The sequence below is a fragment of the Zalophus californianus genome, chromosome 6 (genome assembly GCF_009762305.2).
Source record: "Zalophus californianus isolate mZalCal1 chromosome 6, mZalCal1.pri.v2, whole genome shotgun sequence".
Lineage (NCBI taxonomy): Eukaryota > Metazoa > Chordata > Mammalia > Carnivora > Otariidae > Zalophus > Zalophus californianus.
In genome coordinates, this window is record NC_045600.1 from 65218051 (window position 1) to 65239838 (window position 21788).

A 21788-nucleotide genomic window follows, 5' to 3' on the forward strand; every position below is an offset into this window, starting at 1 on the left:
GCAAGAAAAAACTTCCTGAAGTTCAGCTTCAAGCATTCCTCCTCTTCCCACTACTGACTGAATTAAGTCCAAATATATCTGACTTTCTTTCAGTATTCTTAATAAACAAGTGTAAATCCTTCTTTTCACCCTAATTCTCAGTTTAGTGCTGCATTTTGGATGCCCCAGTTAACCTGGATTACCCATGGTATCTTGGATAATGCCCAGCTACCCTGGACAACCTTAACTACCTTGCTTTGCTGCCTTTAACAGCTCCCTGTTCACCTCAGTCCCTAAAACCTCCCCTCCCCTGGCCCCATCAGAATTTTACTCATATTCTGGGGTTTAGAGCAAATATTGCTTCATTAATCAAGGCTTTGCTAATCTTTTACCTCTCTTTGTGATCAATCCCTCATTTCAATATACACAGCTCTTTATTTTTGCCTCCATTATGGTACCTTTCTTTCTCTGCCATATTACTATTTTAGGTTAACGTATTCTTAAAAGTAGAAACTGAGTCTTATTTATTAAACATCCCAGTTTTTGAATATAGTAAGTCATAGTCAACACATATATCTCTTAATTCTGTTCCAGGCATTGTTCTAAGATCTTCTACATATATTAACACAACCCATGCAACAAACCTGCTAGGTAGGTGTGGTACGTGGCCTTTAAGATGGCCCGCAATGATCCTGGACTCCTAATGTTCATACCTGTCTGTAATCAACTCTTTTTTTTTCTTTCAGTAAGTTGTTTATTGTAAGATAATTTACAAACATCTTGCTGTCCTCAGTAGTTTAAACAATGGACCAACAATTTCTTCTGACAAGGACAGCAGTAAGCTAAAAATAAAAGCAGTTGGCTGAATTTTCCTTCTTTATCTCTTGTCTGAGGATGAAACTTGGTTTTCATTAATCCAGAGCTGCTGCACTGGAAATGATTTCAATCAACTCTTTCGTGAGCCTGGCGGGTGCGGTTGAACGTCAAGGTCAGTTTGCCAATCATCTTCGGAAGCGTTCTTGCTAACGTTGTCCATGGCCGTCATCCTGGCACTTTGCTCACTTGTGGTGGATTCCTTTAGAGAAGAGTAGATGATGTTGGCCAAATTGTATTCTTGGTAATTCTGCAGCATGTCAGCATCAATATCATCATAGATACTCATGCTCTCAGCACTTGCAATGGTTTCAAGGGAAAAGATGGGCTTTTCTTCTGTCTTGTAGGAGATGACAGACAGACCTGAACCGATTAAAGATGATAGACCCTTCATCAAATTCATATCCGGAATTTAGTAGTTCAAGGGCAACGATGGACGCATCCCCCAAAGTAGGAGATTTTCTTCCCAATTCTTTGAAGGACACCAGAAACTGGTCAGAGTGAGTCCTATGAAGTATACCCCTGATTTTATCACCAATTCCAACAAGCATGACTTCTTTCCCAGCTGCTGTGAGCATGGCCACCTCACTTTTCATCTGTTTAGCAACCGAGGAATGAATAGCACCACAGAGCCCTCGATCTGAGGACACACCAATAAGGAGGTGTTTCTTCTTGTCTTCAGGCACCTTAATATCAGCTTTTTCATACAGAGCCAAAGATCCTGTCCCATATGCTCGAGCTGGTTTCAGCTCCCTCTCAGCTCGGGCATATTTTGCTGCCGCTACCATTTTCATAGACTTGGTGATTTTCTGGATGTTTTTGATTGACTTTAGTTGCCTGGTAATATCTTTTAAAGTTGTCATATTTTGAACTTGGATCCATTGTGGCTGCATGGCGCAGGCCGAGAGCCCAGTGACGCCCGCCCCGAGAGAACATGGTGGTACTGGCCTGGTTGAAGGTCTGAAATCAACTCTTTTTGAGTATGAGCTGGACATAGCAACTTGTTTCTAATGAATACATATGGCAAAAGTGATGGGATGTCACTTCTGAGGTTAGGTTACAGAAAAAACTCTGGCTTCCATCTTGTGCTCCCTCTGTTCATTTGCTTGAGGGAAGCCAGTTGCCATCCCAGGAGCTGTGTCACCAGAAGGCTCACGTAGCAGGGAAATTCAAGAAGCTGCTGACCAACAGCCAGAGTAAACCTGAGGACCTCAGTCTGATAGTCCATGAAGAACTGAATCCTGCTAAGAATCATGTGAGTGTGGAAGTAGATCATCACCCAGTCAAGCCTTCAAGTGAGACCACAGCCCTTGCTGACATTCTAAATACAGCCTTAAGAGAGACCTTGAAGCAGAGGTACCCAGCTAAGCCATACCTGGATTCCTGACTCACTTTTGTGGTAATTTGTTATATAGCAAAGGATGATGAATACAGTATTATTATTGTTATTCCTTCTTTTCAGATGAGAATGCTGAGGCTCATGTACTTAGTAAGTGATGGGGACGGGATTCAAACCAGGGCAGTATAGCTCCAGAGTTCCCATTCTTAATCACAAAGTTAATTTGCCTCATAAATGATGAATAAAAGTTCTTTCCTTAAACTGAATCATTGACTATAACACAGCAAAGTGATTAACTCAAACAAACAATTAAGAGTTGACTGCAAAAGAGTTTATAGTATACTAATTCACAATTATACCAATGGATCTCTGATGATATCAAACAGGCTTATATTAAATATGCTTATTTCAAAAAAAAAACCAACCAAAACAACTTTATGAGTAGAGGTGCCCAAAATGCAATTTCTAAAATGTGAAAGAAAACAGGAGTGTTTCAATTATGTATTCTCTGAGAGAGGCAGTGCTGCAGTATGCATAAATGATGGATTTCCCATTGGATCCCCCCATCCCTTCCGAATACGGAATTATAGGGTCACACCTCCTCATGGGCTCTTTATCTTAAGTGAAATTTAAGTTCACAGATGGGAACTGGCATGGATTGACTAGCATCCCAGTGAAACTGAAGCCATTAAGTTTCTCTTCTCTTCTCTTCTCTTCTCTTCTCTTCTCTTCTCTTCTTCTCTTGTGTGTGTGTGTGTTTTGTTTGCTATAGTTTTGGCTGGTAAAATCATGTGGGTCCTGATTTTAGTATTTCCTGATTTGGCTGCATTGGTTTTGTTGGGGAAATGATATTTAACAAATAATTTATCTTGTGTTGTAAATTCCTGAAGCAGTGGTCACATTTGTTCTGGAAGTTAATTGTGTTTTGTAATTTTTTTGTTGAGTGTGAGGTTTGCTAACATATTGTTCATTCCACCATACTGTACCTCCAGCATTTAAAAAAAGGAGACATGATGTGTTTGTGGTCAGAGAAACTCAATTTTGTAGACGCTGATGGAGCTACATTAATTCCAATTGAAGAGTGGAGGGGGTCTATTTTTAGTATTGTAGCTTGCTTAAGCCTATCATTGTGATAACCAATTTTTCCCAAACATGGGACACTATTCTTCAGTGTCTTTAGTAGGAGTGTTATGGTAAGAGAATTCGTGGCCAAACAAGTTTGAGAAAAACTTTCTTGAGCAGACTTATCTCATTTTTCTTTTCCTGCAGAACTTCTCAGTTTTTAATTCATTAATATGCACTTTTATTTTTTAAAGATTTATTTATTTATTTTAGAAGGGGCGGGGGAGGGGCAGAATCTTTAAGCAGACTTCCCGCTGAACAGGGCCCTGGACACAGGGCTTGACATGGGGCTCCATCTCAGGACGCATGAGATCATAACCTGAACTGAAATCATGAATTGGGTGCTTAACCAACTGAGCCACCCAGGCACCCCTAATATGCACTTTTAAGTGCCAAGAGGGAAATACACAATGCAGTATTTCCATGATATTTTTGGTCATAGAATACTTTAATATGCATACCAGTTAACATCTTTTAAATAGTTTCTTAGGAAAAGAGTTGAAGAAGCATCAAGCTATGGAAAGGAACTTAGCTACTTGTTCCTGCTTAGTTCATACTCTGGGGCTTTGGACAAAAGCTTCATAGTAATAAAGAAGGGATATTTACCTGGCTTTAGGCTCTGCCTAAATTCCTTAGGCATCTTGCAAAGGGCCTAGGGAGGTAAGAGTAGTTTGGACAGAGGGAAAGGAAGGGAAAGAAGAGGTATGGTTATGGCAGGACAAAATACAGGCATTCAGAAATCTTGCATCCTGGCCAAATAACTGTATCACTTCCACCTTTGACCACTTCTTATTGAATCAGAGAGATCTGGGTTGAAATCAAAGCCATACTAGCTATCAACAAGGTGACGAAGGGAATGTTACTTAACCCCTTTAAACTTTAGTTTCCTCATCTATAAAATTGAGGGACTATAACTAGCTCATTGAATTAGCGTAAGAATTACTAACAACCTACCTGGCACACAATAAACATTCAATAAGTATTCATTGAACAAGTGTACCTAGTTTAGTGTCTGGCATATAATCCTTAATGAATAGAAGTTTTTATGCTTACTACTATCATTATGACGTCTGAATCCCAAATATAAATGCAGTCATAATGGACATCAGTGTTGAGAAAGATGTATTCACCAAACCTAATTTTAGACATGCTTATGGATATTTTTTGAAGGAATCATATATGGGTCTATAAATGATCATAGAGCTAATTCTACACTTACAACATATCATAAGGAAGTATTAAGTGCCCAGATCAGCGAGGAACAATATACCATGTAACCAGGGCAGTAGACAACTCATCATTGCTTGTGCTAGGGAAAAAATGGGCCCAAATGTGAATAATAAGTTCTCTGCTCATATCAAACTGTCCTACACACCAGAGCCAGAAGAATCTTCCCAAATCTCAATATGTCAGTTTGCAACTCAAAACCTTTAATATTTGTCTATTAACAGAGCAATGAGCCCCAGTTAGAATCTGATGACACTTATGGATATCCTCCCTAGAGAAATGCATGTATGCTTATGCACAGGATAACTTCCCTATTCTAAGAAATTCTTGGACACACCCAAAACCCATATGAACCATGTATGGTCCATGGATGCCTCCATCATAATTCCTAGGACTGAATCTAACAAGATGTAGTCCAGCGTTTTAATCTTGACTAGGACCCTATACAACAGATCTACAATAATTTTATTTTCTATCCTTCCCACCCCTGTTAACCACACACATAAACTCCTTTTTTGCAGGGAAAGGATTTATCTGCTGTCTTTCAAAAATGCCAGAGCCAGAAAATTCTTGTCTCCCAATCTTGTTTGTAACTATTCCTCCAGCCTGAAATACTGTTCTCAGTCTTCTTTGGTTATGTAATTCCCACCCTCTCTTCAAAGACTATTTTATTTTATTTTATTTTAATGAATTAATTAATTTTTAGATGGGGGGAGGGACAGAGGGAGAGGGAGAGAGAGAATCTTAAGCAGGAGCCTGACATGGGGCTTGATCTCACAATCCCGAGATCATGACCTGAGCTGAAATCAAGAGTCAGATGCTTAATTGACTGAGCCACCTAGGCACCCCTAAGACCATTTTAATCCCATGTATTCCTCGAAGCCTTTTTCAAGCAAAGGTGACCATCGAAAGCAAAGGTGACCACATCTTCCTCAGAGTTCTTATATCTGCCTTTATCATTTGATAATACGTGTTGTCTTTTATCACCTTTTTGTACACATATGTCAAGTCTCCCTGATTTGTAATCAGGGACTGTGTTTTATTTCTGGGCTCAAGGGTGAAATACTACAGATAGTAGTGCCATGTTTCTATAAACTGTAATAAATTCTTTCAGAAAGCATACAAAATTTAGCCTAATTCTTCATAAATGCAATTATCTGATACAAGCATGGATATAAAAATAAAATGACATTAAAAAAAGGTGAAATGTATTTTAGAATTTGGGAGAATTACAATCATTTACCACTAGATGGAGGAAGTGATTTTCTTAGTCTCTGAAATTGAAGTTTTTCCTTTGAAGAATTACAAGTGCTTGCTTAGGCCTCAGATTGTTATGGATAGGAATTTATCAGATTATCAATATCTTTAAGAAACTTAGTTTTCTTCATAGTTTTATAAAGAGTATTTTCTATCTTCCTTTCTCAAACCCCCACCGCTAACAAAGGCAAACCAAAAAAAGCAAACAGGTAAAATTTGTATGAAATGAAATCCACTAAATAAGTGGTTTAAAATATACCTTTAGACTCAGGAAGAAATTTTATTATGATTTCATCACATGTTAGCATAATTAATGTCCTTTTATAATAAGATAAAATAAATGTGCCGATGTTTATAGACATTCATAGACTTCAGTGTCTTTCAGGGTAACATGCTGTTTGACTGTATTTATTGCTAGTGTTGTATTTTAGACATCAAACATGCCAACTTTTGCTTCAAATTACTTTTATTTGAAAAGCCCTTTGTGTTCCTTCAAAAAGGTAAACTTGCAACTTGGAAAAAAATGAAACCTATATAACGGTGAAAATCACTTTTCACTAAGAGCAAAATTGGTATCATTGCAATTGGTTAGAAAGTGAAACCCTTCACCTTTCTTTCTTTCTTTTTTTTCATAAATGTTGTTACTTTTCTATAACTCTAGCAGAAATGTTAGAATTATCATAAATGAGCTTTTGCGCATGCTGTTATTTCATCTTCTGTAAAAAATTTCAATCATATTCTTAATGTTTCTGTTTCCAAGCCAACTGTTTAATGCTCAAGGCTTTATTTCGGATTGCAGCTCAGACTATTCATTTAGGCTAACAGTAGAGCTTGAACAATACTCTAAATTAAAGAAAATGTAATTTTGGGATTTGTCTTATAATTTACCATTTTCAAAAAGCACTCTCTGGAGAAATTAATAGCTTAAATATTACTGGAATAATGAGGATCAAGTTTGAGGAAAATATAGCTTGAAAGTCTATTACTGAAAATGATGGAAATAGGCATTTTTGTATTGCTATCTGAGCAATTATAATACCATACCATTTATCTCTAATTATCCCTAAGAAAAAGAACAAGAAGCACTGAAAAAACAAAGAATAAAGATTTAAATGGATCTGTTATTCTCCTGCTTTCCCTCACCTACTATTTCTGTTATTATAAATATTAACAAAAATCAGCAAATAGAGCTAGAGAGTAAAAACAGAAGGCCAATATAGTCTTTGGGCCAACAAAGAGCTTCTACCTAGCACATTGAAAAATCTTGAGCCTATTATTCTGGGAAAATATCCTCACATATAATCCAAATGTTCATTTTCAAATCTATTCATGTTCAATGAAGTGTGTGATTTTTCTATTCAAGTTAAAGAAAGCCAGATTGAGAATTTATCTAAATTCAGCTAATTACATTTGGTCAAGCATTGTCCTTGGCACGATTAATCTTCAGATCTAAATTTTTGTACTTTTAATCAGCTATGGCTGAAGGGGCCATTGGCTGCAAAAATAGGCATTTTAATTACCTGCAAAAATACAGCGCTACCACTAGACCTCTATATTTTTGTGTTGCTTCTTCCTGTCCAAATAAATGGTTAGGTTTATGCAACAAATGTGTCCTAAAGAGGTAAAAGAGGGACAGACAACATGGAACAGTTCAGTGAGATTAATTGGTATCTCAGTTCAGCTTTGTCAAGTTTAGAACTCAATTTCTGAATGGTAGGGTAGCTTCTGACAGCCATTTACGTTGTTGTATCTCTTATGGCAGAGTCATCATATGGGCCGGGCAGTTTTACCACCACCCAATTAATTTTTAAATTATACCACAAGGAGTTGACACATTGTCTTGATGCATTTGTAACTGTGATCTTGAAGCTTTGATGCTTCACTTACTGCTGCCCTCCCCAACTTGTGAGAAAGACTTCTCTCCTTTGTAAAGGCGGGGATGTGAAACAGAAAAGAAGCAGGCAGAATTTTTACCCCTCCTCCTGTCAGTCTGGATGATTCACTAAGCTTGGTAGGCTGCATGCCCTGTATCAATACAATTACATAATCATTACCTGTAAGTTAAATCACTTCACACACCCACTGGCAAAAATATAACAATAAAGCTATTCTTACAACTTTTCCCTTTCTAAGTAATTATATGTAGTTGAAAAACGAAACTGCCTTCAAACTAATGTAACTTCAAACATTACCTTTCCCCTTATAAAACTTTTCGCTCTTCTTATCTTGCACTATACTGAATTAAAAAAAAAACTAGTTAGTGTGAAGAGATAAAATGAATTTCTCAGCTATTCAGCAGATATATTCAGGAAAAAAGAATAGAAACTGGTAGCATTTTCACATTGCCTAACAGGTAATAGGTGCTCAAAAAGCACTCATCAAAGCAATGTTAAATACATAAATTTCTTTCAAAATGACTTGAGAAAATGCCAAGATTTCCAAGAATAAAAATGTGTTTCAGGGATTATTTTTCTGTAATAAATATGAGCATTAATACAATTTCCTTGAATTAAGGGAAATAAGGATGACTTTCTGATTTTATAATTAGTTAGCTTTGAAAATTAGAGTGCCTAAATTCTGAGTATTTAAAGGATTTAGTGATAGGAGAGGAAGCCATGTAATTTCCAGGGGCATGCCTTTGAATCCAACGAAGGTTGTCACAGAAAGTTGATACCATTTGACAACTATTTTGTGAAATGAGCTGGTCTCAGTCCAGTGGACAGATGTCCATACCACAAAATGTTCTAATTGGCAGTCTTAGTGGCTGAGCCAAGAATGGAACGGGCCTGGAATCTGAACCCTCTTCTCAATCTCTAGAGGGGCAGATAGAGGTTCATTCAGAAAGGGAGCTCAGAATTGCTAATGGCAATCATATACATGTTTTATGGATAAACAGAAGACTTTGTGTTTAAAAGCTGTCAGTCTAGTTTTTCAATATACTGAAGTACTTTTAATAAGGTTCCCCCAAGTTGAAGCAAGTGTTCATTACTTTCTGCTACAAAGTAATATTGCAAGCTTGCATTTTGTTAAAGAAAAACCAGAGCCGGACAGTATTTAAAGCAGTAGAAACAGATTTTTTATTCAGAAACGGTTGCAATTTGAGAAAAGGGCCTTGACAGAGAACAGGGCTCAATTCTAAATACAGCATGGGTAAGTGAGGATCTATAGCCAAGGAACAGGGTGGGGGGCAGCAAATGGAAAGTTACTAAGAGGAAACATCAGCCGTAAGGAAAAATTCTGGCTAAAACAACTTGATAGGATTCTTGCTGAAGGCAGGCCTGGGTCATCAGATATCACCTGCGGGATGAGGAATTTGATCAGATATCAAGGGTGATCAGACACTGAGGGTGGGGATTCTTGCTAAACTGACTTACCAGGGTGTTTGCGAAAATTGGGTGATATAAATTAGCAGGGAAGTCTGAAGGTTGAGGCTTAGTTGAGAAGGTAGTTCAGAGAAGCCTGACTAAAGCTTGGTGAAGGAGAGAGTCTTTGTCAAAACACTAGTGTGTTTCTCATATAACATGTGCACTATTGTTGGGTTAATGACTATCAGTAGTTAGCTAAAAATATCACACATGGCATGAAAACTGGCAAGTAAAATCCAGTAAGTACTTGAACTTAGAATATTTTGCCTGTGGCTCAAAATATGCCCAATCTGCTGTAGCTTTTCTGTGTGCCACACTGAAGCAGATATCCCCAAGGCGTGGGAAATCAGATGGACTGAATTACTGGCCATATCCTTTTAGAATTAATGACAGAGCAGTAGGCCTGATCAGGGTCTTTATACTGAAAAATAACAAATGACTGCCTGTTGATATGATTTTAACAGCTATGAGAATGCCTATTGTCTCCATATGCCTAAAATTCCAACCTGAAGGGTCATTCTTGTAGCTTTGGTTTTGTGCCTTTGGGAGAGGTCATTTTCCACAGTCCACAGAACACTGCTAGCTCTATGGCTGTTCCCCTAACCTCCCCCTCCCCCCTCCCCCAGAAATGGGGGATGAATATGTGTTTGCGATTCTGTGGTCATATAAATTTGGGGAAAACTTAGTTAAATAATGTTAAATAGGTTTATTTATGCAACATTTGCAAAGCCTTTAACATACAAATATGTCTTTTGATTCTCAAAGAAGAGAGACATATCTAACTCAACTGAAGCCCAAGGTGGCCCCAGACTGGCCCATTAACAACACAGGGACCAAACCCTGCCTACAAAAGGCAGAGAGCACCACTGTGACTGAATGCAAATGCAGCTTAGCTGCAACAGGAGGGAGCATGCAGCCCACATAGGAGACCCCCCCCCCCCCCGAAGTGCCAGGTTCTGGTGAACAGGGCACATCACACTGCCGGGCACAACAGGACCTCGTCTTCATAAGGCCACTACTTTTAAGAGCAGGAGACGTAGCTGACTTTCCTAACACATAGAAACAGATGCAAAGAACTAGGCGACATGAGGAGACAAGAGGAACAGGGCTCAAATGAAAGAAAAGGACAAAATCCTAACAAGAGAGCTAAATGAAACAGAGATAAGTAATATGCCTGATAGAGAATTTAAAGTAATGGTCATAAAGACACTCACCGGACTTGAGAAAAGAGTGGAGGACCCCAGTGAGACCCTCAACGAAGAGATGGGAAAACATAAACAAGAATCAATTGGAGATTGAGAACTCAGTAACAAAAACATATAATAGCCATTAACATTGCTGGAGACTAGTGTTTCAAAGACCACAGATGGAGACATGCTCTTCTCAGTCATTTAGAGGATGGTGTGTGCTAATTGCTAATTATTACCTGACAGAAGAATTTCCAAAGGAAAGGCAAAATTTATTACCTGGAATTACTGGGGACTGTTTTTCCACAATTTTGCTGACATCAAAACATTGTTAAAAGAAATAAAACTTTTCCGGGCGCCTGGGTGGCTCAGTCGTTAAGCGTCTGCCTTCGGCTCAGGTCATGATCCCGGGGTCCTGGGATCCAGTCCCACATCGGGCTCCCTGCTCTGCGGGAAGCCTGCTTCTCCGTCTCCCACTCCCCCTGCTTCTGTTCCTGCTCTCGCTATCTCTCTCTCTGTCAAATAAATAAATAAAATCTTAAAAAAAAAAAAAAGAAATAAAACTTTCCCCAGAATGAAAAACAGTTCCCTCTCTGAGACGTTTAGTAGATTCTCAGTAGTGTGTTGCTACAGGTAAACTATTCTCAGTAAATCCTCGGGACAGTTCAATTTTTTGTTATCAATTTTCTTTGAAATGTTAGATGAGTAAAGTACTATTTGGAGTCCTTCAGTGCCCTTTCTCTTTAAGCCTGCAGTCCTCCTCTGCATGAGATTGTCATGGCAGGCTACCACCAGTAACATCTGCGAGGTAAAGGAAAAATACACTGGACACGTATTGAGGAGAACCATCTGTGGAAAATTCTTTCATCATCATATGTGGAAAATTTTGGATTTGATTCTCACTAACTCTAATCAATTTTTCTCCTGTCAGAAATATATTTGATAATGGAGCAGAGACAATTACAATTACAAATGGGCCACTTATTTTTCCTTTATTAATAGGAATTGCATGAGGTAAAACTTATTTCATGTTCCTATTTATAGGGCACAAACTTGTAGCAATACTATTGTTCCTTCTATAGAGAGTATTGTAAAATCATTGCCATATGAAGAAGGATTCAAAGAGTAGGAATCCAAAAGATGTGGGGGAAAAGTGTCATAGAGGTGTGTCAGGTAGTTAATTCACAAAAATATTATATTATTTTTCTGGCATTTGAGATATACATAGCATTGGTAAACTTTTATTATTTTTTAATTGCTTTGATTATTCTCATTAAGAACAGATATTTGCTTTTATACTTAATTTTGTACTATTTAGCTTTAGGCACCACAAAACCTGTCTCTCTCCCTGATATACTGATCCTAAAATGAGTTAAAGTAGTATCTTTTATATGTTTCCATTATATTGATCAAGCATGCTTTAGATTAAAAGAGTCAGAAGACAATTCTCTCTTTCTCTCTCTCTGTCTCTGTCTCTCTCCAACTTAGAAGGAAATCCTTAGTGGATGAAAGTTAATTGTTAAAAAATTGCGATAGCTTCCCAAAAAGACATGTGTTTGATTGGGTGAAGAAGCGGAGCTCAAAAGAAGACTAGAAATAAGGAAGATGAGGGAAAATGAAAAGAGGGGTAGTGCAATTTGAAAAGGAGAAGAAAGAAAGTTAAGGCAGAAGAGACATAAGAAAAGAAAGGAATTAGTGAGAACAAAAAAAGAAAAAAGAAAAAGGCAAGAGAAGAAGAGAGGATGGATAAAATACTAACTGGCTTTATAAATAGTTACTGACCGCTGACTTCCATAAATTACAATCTCTGAGTAGGATACATAGTGTAATGATCAATTTTCTGTGGCTTTACTTCTTTCTTAGTTTCATCTTCTGTGTTTCATACCATACACACCCCCCCTCACATGATCTAATGCTCATTCGTATGAAAGTGCTAGAGATCAATTGTATTACATAAGAAATTAGGAATTACCACATTTGGGTGAGATTTATGGTCTCTCAACTCAGCATTTTGTTTAAACAGGGCCTCCAAGATGTGGGAGAAAGTGTTCTCAAACTGTGTTTATATAGATTTGAAACTGCTGGAAGTACTCTTTATTTCAAGCAGTCCGTAAGGAAAAGCTAGACCAAGAGAGTTTGAAGTATTCTGTTTATCAGGAGAACCTAAGTAATACAGGACCAGTGAGTTTGTTCATGTGCACCTTAAATGAGCAGATTTAACTTCTCCTAACAACTCTACAGATTAAATGGAAAAATACAATTTTATATTAAAAATGTTTATTACATACTTTGTGATCAAAAATAGTTAATGTATTGAAACAATTAGAAAAAAACTATTAATTCATGACCTGGTGAAATCTTTGCATTGCTGACCTCCTGATCCTCTATTGATGGAAGCATGATCTCTCCAGTCATTTAAACTATAAATTTTGGAGTTCTCCCAAATTCCTGCCCCCTCAGCCACAATATCCAATTGGTCACCAAGTCCTGCCATTTCTACCTTCTTAATGTTTCTGGAATTGTCTCCTCTGTAATTTCATGTCCACTGCTCTAAATCAAGCTCTTATTATCACTCATGTGGATTATTGCCGTCACTTCCTAACTGATCTTGTTGATGTGGGATAAATCATCTAATCCAGGGGTTGGCAAACTATATAGCTCATGGGCCAAATCCAGCCTGTTGCCTGTTTTTTCTTTTCTTGAAAATAAAGTTTTTATTGGAATACAGTCATGTCTATTCATTTACCTATTGTCCATGGTTATTTTCATGCCACAGCAGCAGAGTAGAGTAGTTGTGACAGAGACTGACGCATAGGCCCCAAATATTTACTATCTGGCCCTTTAGAGACATTTGGCAACCTCTGATACAATCCATTCTCCACTCTGCAGCCAAGGTGATATTTCAAAAACTCAAATCTGGTAATCACTCCCGCTTAATATCTCGTACAATTTCCCATAATCCATAGATGAAAATTCATATACTTGAATACCAAGTATAATTCAAGGCCATTATTTTTTTTTGGCCCATGCCTACTTCTCTAGTCTCATCTTCTACTACTTTTCCACTTGCTTACTGTATTCTATTATGAAAAAGTACTTGCAGTGCCCTGGAGTTGCAATGTTTTTCCTCAAGTTCTTGCTTCTGATAAACTCCGTCATTTTTCTTTTTTTTAAATATATTTTATTTTTTATTGTTATGGTAATCACCATACATTACATCATTAGTTCTTGATGTAGTGTTCCATGATTCATTGTTTGTGCATAACACCCAGTGCTCTATGCAGAATGTGCCCTCTTTAATACCCATCACCAGGGTAACCCATCCCCCCACCCTCCTCCCCTCTAGAACCCTCAGTTTGTTTTTCAGAGTCCATAATCTCTCATGGTTCGTCTCCCCCTCCGACTTACTCCCCTTCATTCTTCCCCTCCTGCTATCTTCTTTTTCTTTTTTCTTAACATACCTTGCATTATTTGTTTCAGAAGTACAAATCTGTGATTCAAAAGTCTTGCACAATTCACAGCGCTCACCATAGCACATACCCTCCCCAATGTCTATCACCCAGCCACTCCATCCCTCCCACCCCCCAACTCCAGCAACACTCAGTTTGTTTCCTGAGATTAAGAATTCCTCATATCAGTGAGGTCATATGATACATGTATTTCTCTGATTGACTTATTTCACTCAGCATAACACCCTCCAGTTCCATCCATGTCGTTGCAAATGGCAAGATCTCATTCCTTTTGATGGCTACATAATATTCCATTGTGTATGTATACCACATCTTCTTTATCCATTCATCTGTTGATGGACATCTTGGCTCTTTCCACAGTTTGGCTATTGTGGACATTGCTGCTATAAACATCGGGGTGCACGTACCCCTTCGGATCCCTACATTTGTATCTTTGGAGTAAATACCCAGTAGTGCAATTGCTGGATCGTATGGTAGCTCTATTTTCAACTGTTTGAGGAACCTCCATACTGTTTTCCAGAGTGGCTGCACCAGCTTGCATTCCCACCAACAGTGTAGGAGGGTTCCCCTTTCTCTGCATCCCCGCCAACATCTGTCGTTTCCTGACTTGTTAATTTTAGCCATTCTGACGGGTGTGAGGTGGTATCTCATTGAGGTTTTGATTTGGATTTCCCTGATGCCGAGCGATGTTGAGCACTTATTCATGTGCCTGTTGGCCATTTGGATGTCTTCTTTGGAAAAATGTCTGTTCATGTCTTCTGCCCATTTCTTGATTGGATTATTTGTTCTTTGGGTGTTGAGTTTGATAAGTTCTTTATAGATTTTGGATACTAGCCCTTTATCTGATATGTCATTTGCAAACACTTTCTCCCCTTCTGTCGGTTGTCTTTTGGTTTTGTGGACTGTTTCTTTTGCTGTGCAAAAGCTTTTTATCTTGATGAAATCCCAATAGTTCATTTTTGCCCTTGCTTCCCTTGCTTTTGGCGATGTTTCTAGGAAGGAGTTGCTGCGGCTGAGGTTGAAGAGATTGCTGCCTGTGTTCTCCTTTAGGATTTTGATGGACTCCTGTCTCATGTTTAGGTCTTTCAACCATTTGGAATCTATTTTTGTGTCTGGTGTAAGGAAATGGTCCAGTTTCATTCTTCTGCATGTGGCTGTCCAATTTTCCCAACACCATTTGTTGAAGAGACTGTCTTTTTTCCATTGGACATTCTTTCCTGCTTTGTCAAAGATGAGTTGACCATAGAGTTGAGGGTCCATTTCTGGGCTCTCGATTCTGTTCCATTGATCTATGTGTCTGTTTTTGTGCCAGTACCATACTGTCTTGATGATGACAGCTTTGTAATAGAGCTGGAAATCTGGAATTGTGATGCCACCAGCTTTGCTTTTCTTTTTCAATATTCCTCTGGCTATTTGGGGTCTCTTCTGGTTCCATACAAATTTTAGGATTATTTGTTCCATTTCTTTGAAAATAGCGGATGGTATTTTGATGGGGATTGCATTGAATGTGTAGATTGCTCTAGGTAGCATTGACATCTTCACAATGTTGGTTCTTCCAATCCATGAGCATGGAACGTTTTTCCATTTCTTTGTGTCTTCCTCAATTTATAGTTTTCTGAGTACAGATCCCTTGCGTCTTTGGTTAAATTTATTCCTAGGTATCTTATGGTTTTGGGTGCAATTGTAAATGGGATCGACTCCTTCATTTCTCTCTCTTCTGTCTTGTTGTTGGTGTATAGGAATGCCACTGATTTCTGTGCATTGATTTTATATCCTGCTACTTTACTGAATTCCTGTATGAGTTCTAGCAGTTTTGGGGTGGAATCTTTTGGGTTTTCCACATACAGTAGCATATCATCTGCAAAGAGTGAGAGTTTGACTTCCTCTTTGCCGATTTGGATGCTTTTGATTTCTTTTTGTTGTCTGATTGCTGTGGCTAGGACTTCTAATATTATGTTGAACAGCAGTGGTGATAGTGGACATCCCTGCCGCATTCCTGACCTTAGGGGAAAAGCTCTCAGCTTTTCCCCATTGTGAATACTGGCTGTAGGTTTTTCATAGATGGCTTTTATGATATTGAGGTATGTACCCTGTATCCCTATAGTCTGAAGAGTTTTGATCAAGGAAGGATGCAGTACTTTGTCAAATGCTTTTTCTGCATCTATTGAGAGGATCCTATGATTCTTGTTCTTTCTTTTGTTAATGTATTGTATCACGTTGATTGATTTGCGGCTTTTGAACCAGGCTTGCAGCCCAGGGATAAATCCCACTTGGTCATGGTGAATAATCCTTTTAATGTGCTGTTGGACCCTATTGGCTAGTATTTTGGTGAGAATTTTTGCATCCATGTTCATCAAGGATATTGGTCTGTAGTTCTCCTTTTTGATGGGGTCTTTGTCTGGTTTGGGGATCAAGGTAATGGTGGCCTCCTAAAATGAGTTTGGAAGTTTTCCTTCCATTTCTATTTTTTGGAACAGTTTCAGGAGAATAGGTATTAATTCTTCTTTAAATGTCTGATAGAATTCCCCTGGGAAGCCATCTGGCCCTGGGCTTTTGTTTGTTGGGAGATTTTTGATGACTGCTTCAATTTCCTTAGTGGTTGTTATAGGTGTGTTCAGGTTTTCTATTTCTTCCTGGTTCAATTTTGGTAGTTGATACATCTCTAGGAATGTACCCATTTCTTCCAGGTTATCTAATTTGCTGGCATAGAGTTGCTCATAATATGCTCTTATAATTGTTTGTATTTCTTTGGTGTTGGTTGTGATCTCTCCTCTTTCATTCATGATTTTGTTGATTTGGGTCCTTTCTCTTTTCTTTTTGATAAGTCTGGCCAGGGGTTTATCAGTCTTGTTAATTCTTTCAAAGAACCAGCTCCTAGTTTCTTTGATCTGTTCTACTGTTCTTTTGGTTTCTATTTCCTTGATTTCTGCTCTGATCTTTATTATTTCTCTTCTCCTGCTGGGTTTAGACTTTATTTGCTGTTCTTTCTCCAGCTCCTTTAGGTGTAGGGTTAGGTTGTGTATTTGAGACCTTTCTTGTTTCTTGAGAAAGGCTTGTATTGATATATACTTTCCTCTTAGGACTGCCTTTGCTGTATCCCAAAGATTTTGAACAGTTGTGTTTTCATTTTCATTGGTTTCCATGAATTTTTTTAATTCTTCTTTAATTTCCTGGTTGACCCATTCATTCCTTAGTAGGATGCTCTTTAGCCTCCATGTATTTGAGTTCTTTCCGACTTTCCTCTTGTGATTGAGTTCTAGTTTCAAAGCACTGTGGTCTGAAAATATGCAGGGAATAATCCCAATCTATTGGTACTCTTTGAGACCTGATTTGTGACCTAGGATGTGATCAATTCTGGAGAATGTTCCATGGGCACTAGAGAAGAATGTGTATTCCGTTGCTTTGGGATGGAATGTTCTGAATATGTCTCTGAAGTCCATTTGGTCCAGTGTGTCATTTAAAGTCTTTATTTCCTTGTTGATCTTTTGCTTAGATGATCCATCCATTTCAGTCGGCGGGGTGTTAAAGGCTCCCACTATTATACTGTTGTTGTGAATGTGTTTCTTTGCTTTTGTTATTAATTGCCTTATATAATTGGCTGCTCCCATGTTCAGGGCATAGATATTTACAATTGTTAGACCTTCTTGTTGGTTAGACCCTTTAAGTAGGATATAGTGTCCTTCCTCATCTCTTATTACAGTCTTTGTTTTAAAATCTAATTTGTCTGATATAAGGATTGCCACCCCAGCTTTCTTTTGGTGTCCATTAGCATGGTAAATGATTTTCCACCCCCTGACTTTCAAACTGGGTGTGTCTTTGGGTCTAAAATGAGTCTCTTGCAGACAGCATATCAATGGGTATTGTTTTTTAATCCAATCTGATAGCCTGTGTCTTTTGATTGGGGCATTGAGCCCATTTACATTCAGGGTAACTATTGAAAGGTATGAATTTAGTGCCATTGTATTGCCTGTAAGGTGACTGTTACTGTATATTGTCTGTGTTCCTTTCTGATCTATGCTGCTTTTAGGCTCTCTCTTTGCTTAGAGGACCCCTTTCAAGATTTCTTGGAGGGCTGGTTGCGTGTTTGAAAATTCCTTTAGTTTTTGTTTGTCCTGGAAGCTTTTTATCTCTCCTTCCATTTTCAATGAGAGCCTAGCTAGATATAGTATTCTTGGCTGCATGTTTTTCTCGTTTAGTGCTCTGAAGATATCATGCCAGTCCTTTCTGGCCTGCCAGGTCTCTGTGGATAGGTCTGTTGCCAATCTAATATTTCTACCATTGTAGGTTACATATCTCTTCTCCCGAGCTGCTTTCAGGATTTTCTCTTTGTCTCTGAGACTCGTAAGTTTTACTATTAGATGTCTGGGTGTTGACCTATTTTTATTGATTTTGAGAGGGGTTCTCTGTGCCTCCTGGATTTTGATGCCTGTTTCTTTCCTCACATTAGGGAAGTTCTCTGCTCTTATTTGCTCCAATATACCTCCTGCCCCTCTCTCTCTTTCTTCTTCTACTGGGATCCCAATTATTCTAACGTTGTTTTGTCTTATCGTGTCGCTTATCTCTCGAATTCTGCCCTCGTGATCCTGTAGTTGTTTCTCTCTCTTTTTCTCAGCTTCTTTATTTTCCATCATTTGGCCTTCTATTTCGCTGATTCTCTCTTCTGCCTCATTTATCCTAGCAGTTAGTACCCCCATTTTTGATTGCACCTCCTTCATATCCTTTTTCATTTCGACTTGGTTAGATTTTAGTTCTTTTATTTCTCCAGAAAGGGTTTCTCTAACAACTTCCACACTTTTTTCAAGCCCAGCTAGTATCTTTAAAGTCACGATTCTGAACTCTAGGTCCGACATTGTACTAATGTCCGTATTGAGTAGGTCCCTGGCTGACGGTACTATCTCTTGTTCTTTTTGCTGAGGTGATTTTTTTCGTCTTGTCATTTTGTCCAGAGGAGAATAGATGAATGAGAGAACAAAATGCTAACAGGTTAACAACGTCCCCAGCAAATATACTCTATACAAATCAGAAAAGACCTGAAACCAGGGGAAAAGAAAGGGAAAGAGAGAAAAAAGAAAGAGAAAAGAAAGAAAAAAAAAAGAAAAAGATAAACACAAAAACAGAACAATACAAAAAAAACCCCGAATATGATCAAATATGATCAGGCTAGTGCATAGATCAGTGCCACAGACTAGATTTTGGGCATATTTTGGTCTGTTAGAAAAAAGCGCCTCCTAAAAGTTTAAAGGAAGAAAGAATTATACATGTACAAAATAAGGGTTGATACAATGAAGGGATGGAAGATGACTATAAAGAACCAAATTATAAAAGATTTTATAAAAGGAATTGATACGATAAGAAGTTGTTTGAAAAAGAAAGAAGAAATTTTTTTTTAAAAAAAGGGAGAGAATGTGATCAGGCAGGAGACAAGAACAAAGCCATACAGTAGTGATTTAGGGTATATTTTGATCTCTTAGAAGAAACTGTATCTCAAAATTGTAAGGAGAGAACAACTTATATATATATGCCAAAAGTAAGGATAACTACTATGCAGGGATAAAATATGACTCTAAAAATGAAAAATAAAAAATGTTTTTTTATAAAAAGGGATTGATAAGATGTTGGTTGAAAAAGGGAAAAAGAAAAATTAAAAAAAACAGTTAAAAAATTAACTTTGAAAGACTAATGAATCATGGTAAAAGAAAGCCATGAATTCTATGTGCAGTATTCCCCTAGCGCTGGAGTTCTCCCATTCTCCTTGATCGGTAAACTTGGTCTTGGCTTGCTGGTTATTCGTGCTGATCTTCTGGGGGAGGGGCCTGTTGCCATGGTTCCCAAATGTCCTTGCCGGAGGCGGAATTGCCCCGCCCTTGTCGTCTGGGCTAAGCAAGCTGCTCGGGTTTGCTCTCAGGAGCTTTTGTTCCCTGCAAGCTCTGGTACAGCTTTGTAGGACCAGGGTGAAAATGGTGGCCTCCCAATCTCCACTCAGAGGAGCTGAGAACTCGGGGCCCCGCTCCTCAGTGAGCCCCCAGAGAAAAGCAGTCACTCCCGTCTCCCTGGTCTCCGGCCGCACTCCGTGCTCACCGGCCTGTGACCGAGCGTTTCTATCTCTGGCACTCGATCCCGTGTGGAGTCTCCAAACCCAGCAGATCCCTGCAGTGCGCTCCCGCGCCGCTCCTCCCGGGGGAGAAAGGGGAGTCTCCCCAGCTCTGCCACTTGTTGGGTCCCTGCTGGAGGAGCAGTGGCCTGACTGGGCCGCGGATCACAGTTCATGGACACCCCGAGCTGAGAGCCCACGCCTCGGCTCCGTCTCTGCAGCCGGCTTCCCCGCTCTGATACCTGGGAGCTGTGCTGCACTCAGGCACCCCCGGTCTTTCTGTGACCCCGAGGGTCCTGAGACCACACTGGCCCGTGAGGGTTCCACCCCCAGCTTAGCCACTGGAGCGATGTCCCTCAGCGGAGCCGACTTCTAAAAGTTCCGATTTTGTGCTCCGCGGCTCTATCACTTGCCAGAAGCAGCTGACGGAGGCCCCCCCCCCCCCCCCCGCCATCTATCCTTCCGAATATCGCCTCAGATTCTCCACATGTCCTGCCTTCCAGTAAGTGGTCGCTTCTCTGTTCACAGAGTTGTTGCTACTCTCTTCTTCGGTCTCCTGTTGAGTTCGTAGGTGTTCAGAATGGTTTGATCCCTATTCAGCTGAATTCCTGAGACCAGATGAAATCCAGGTCTCCTACTCCTCCGCCATCTTGCTCCGCCCTCCAAACTCAGTCATTTTTCAAGCATATGCACACTGTTGATCCTTCTCTAGACTTTCTAGATCTCTCCATGCAGAATTAGATTCTTCTTGTGAATTTATCATTTTTAAAATACTTATCAATTTTGATTTGTTGTCATTTTTAATTACTTCTCTGACTTTCCTAATAGATTATGAGCCTTTGAAGAATCTGGAGGGTTTCTTATTTATTCTAGTATCCCCTGTGTCTAACAGTGCATTATATATAATGAACACATATGAAACATTTGCTTAATAAATGAATGAAGAAGCTTTAGCTGAATCTTTCTTGCATAAACTTTAATGTGATATGTGGGAAAGTGAACTTTTTGCTTCAAAGACAGTAAAACACTACTGAATGTTTTTATACCAAAATTTGCTGAGGACTGTAAACATAAAACAGAAAAGTAGCACTTCTCTATAAATTTATGTAGAAGAACAAAAATCATTGTTTTAAAGTCAGAGGAATGAAAAAAATTTTTAATGAGAAAAACAAGAAAATGTTTTTATTATTGATTGTGACTATAAATATACTATTATTTAAATTAAATTATGTTGTTATAAGTTGAATTCATGAAGAGATTCAATTTGGATTCATAACATAAGATGATTTTTTACCTTCTAATAATGCTTTACCAGGTTTAATAGACTGAGCTGATTTACACAGACTAATGTTAGGACTTGAAAGGCTTCACATTTTTTTTTAAGATTTTTTATTTATTTATTCATGAAAGACAGAGAGAGAGAGACGCAGAGGAAGAGGGAGAAGCAGGTTCCCCGCAGAGCAGGGAGCCTGATGCAGGACTAGATCCCAGGACCCTGGGGTTATGACCCAGGCTGAAGGCAGATGCTTAACTGACTGAGCCACCCAGGCACTCCTGAAAGCCTTCACATTTCTTATGTGAAGGTCAAATTAAAGGCTCTGAATCCAGATAGCCAACAGATGTAATGAATATACCTATCAGAGCACACAAAACACATCACATGGTAAATATCCATGTAAAAAGCCAGATAATATAGTAATAATCGGAAAAAAACAGAATATGAAAATATATATTAGATTTAAGATTTTAGAAATAGCAGAGCAAATTAGCCAGAATAATCTTGCAGATAACAATTATAATATATATATGACAAGATATATTCAACACCCTCCCCCATGCCATATTTAAGAAAGACAGAACTGCAGCTAGTGAGATTTG

General features: G+C 38.7%; 1 pseudogene; it reads right to left on the bottom strand.

The window, feature by feature from the left end:
• Positions 1–890: 890 nt before the first annotated feature.
• LOC113909529 lies at positions 891–1769 on the bottom strand (annotated as a pseudogene).
• Between the last annotated feature and the right edge of the window lie 20019 nt (positions 1770–21788).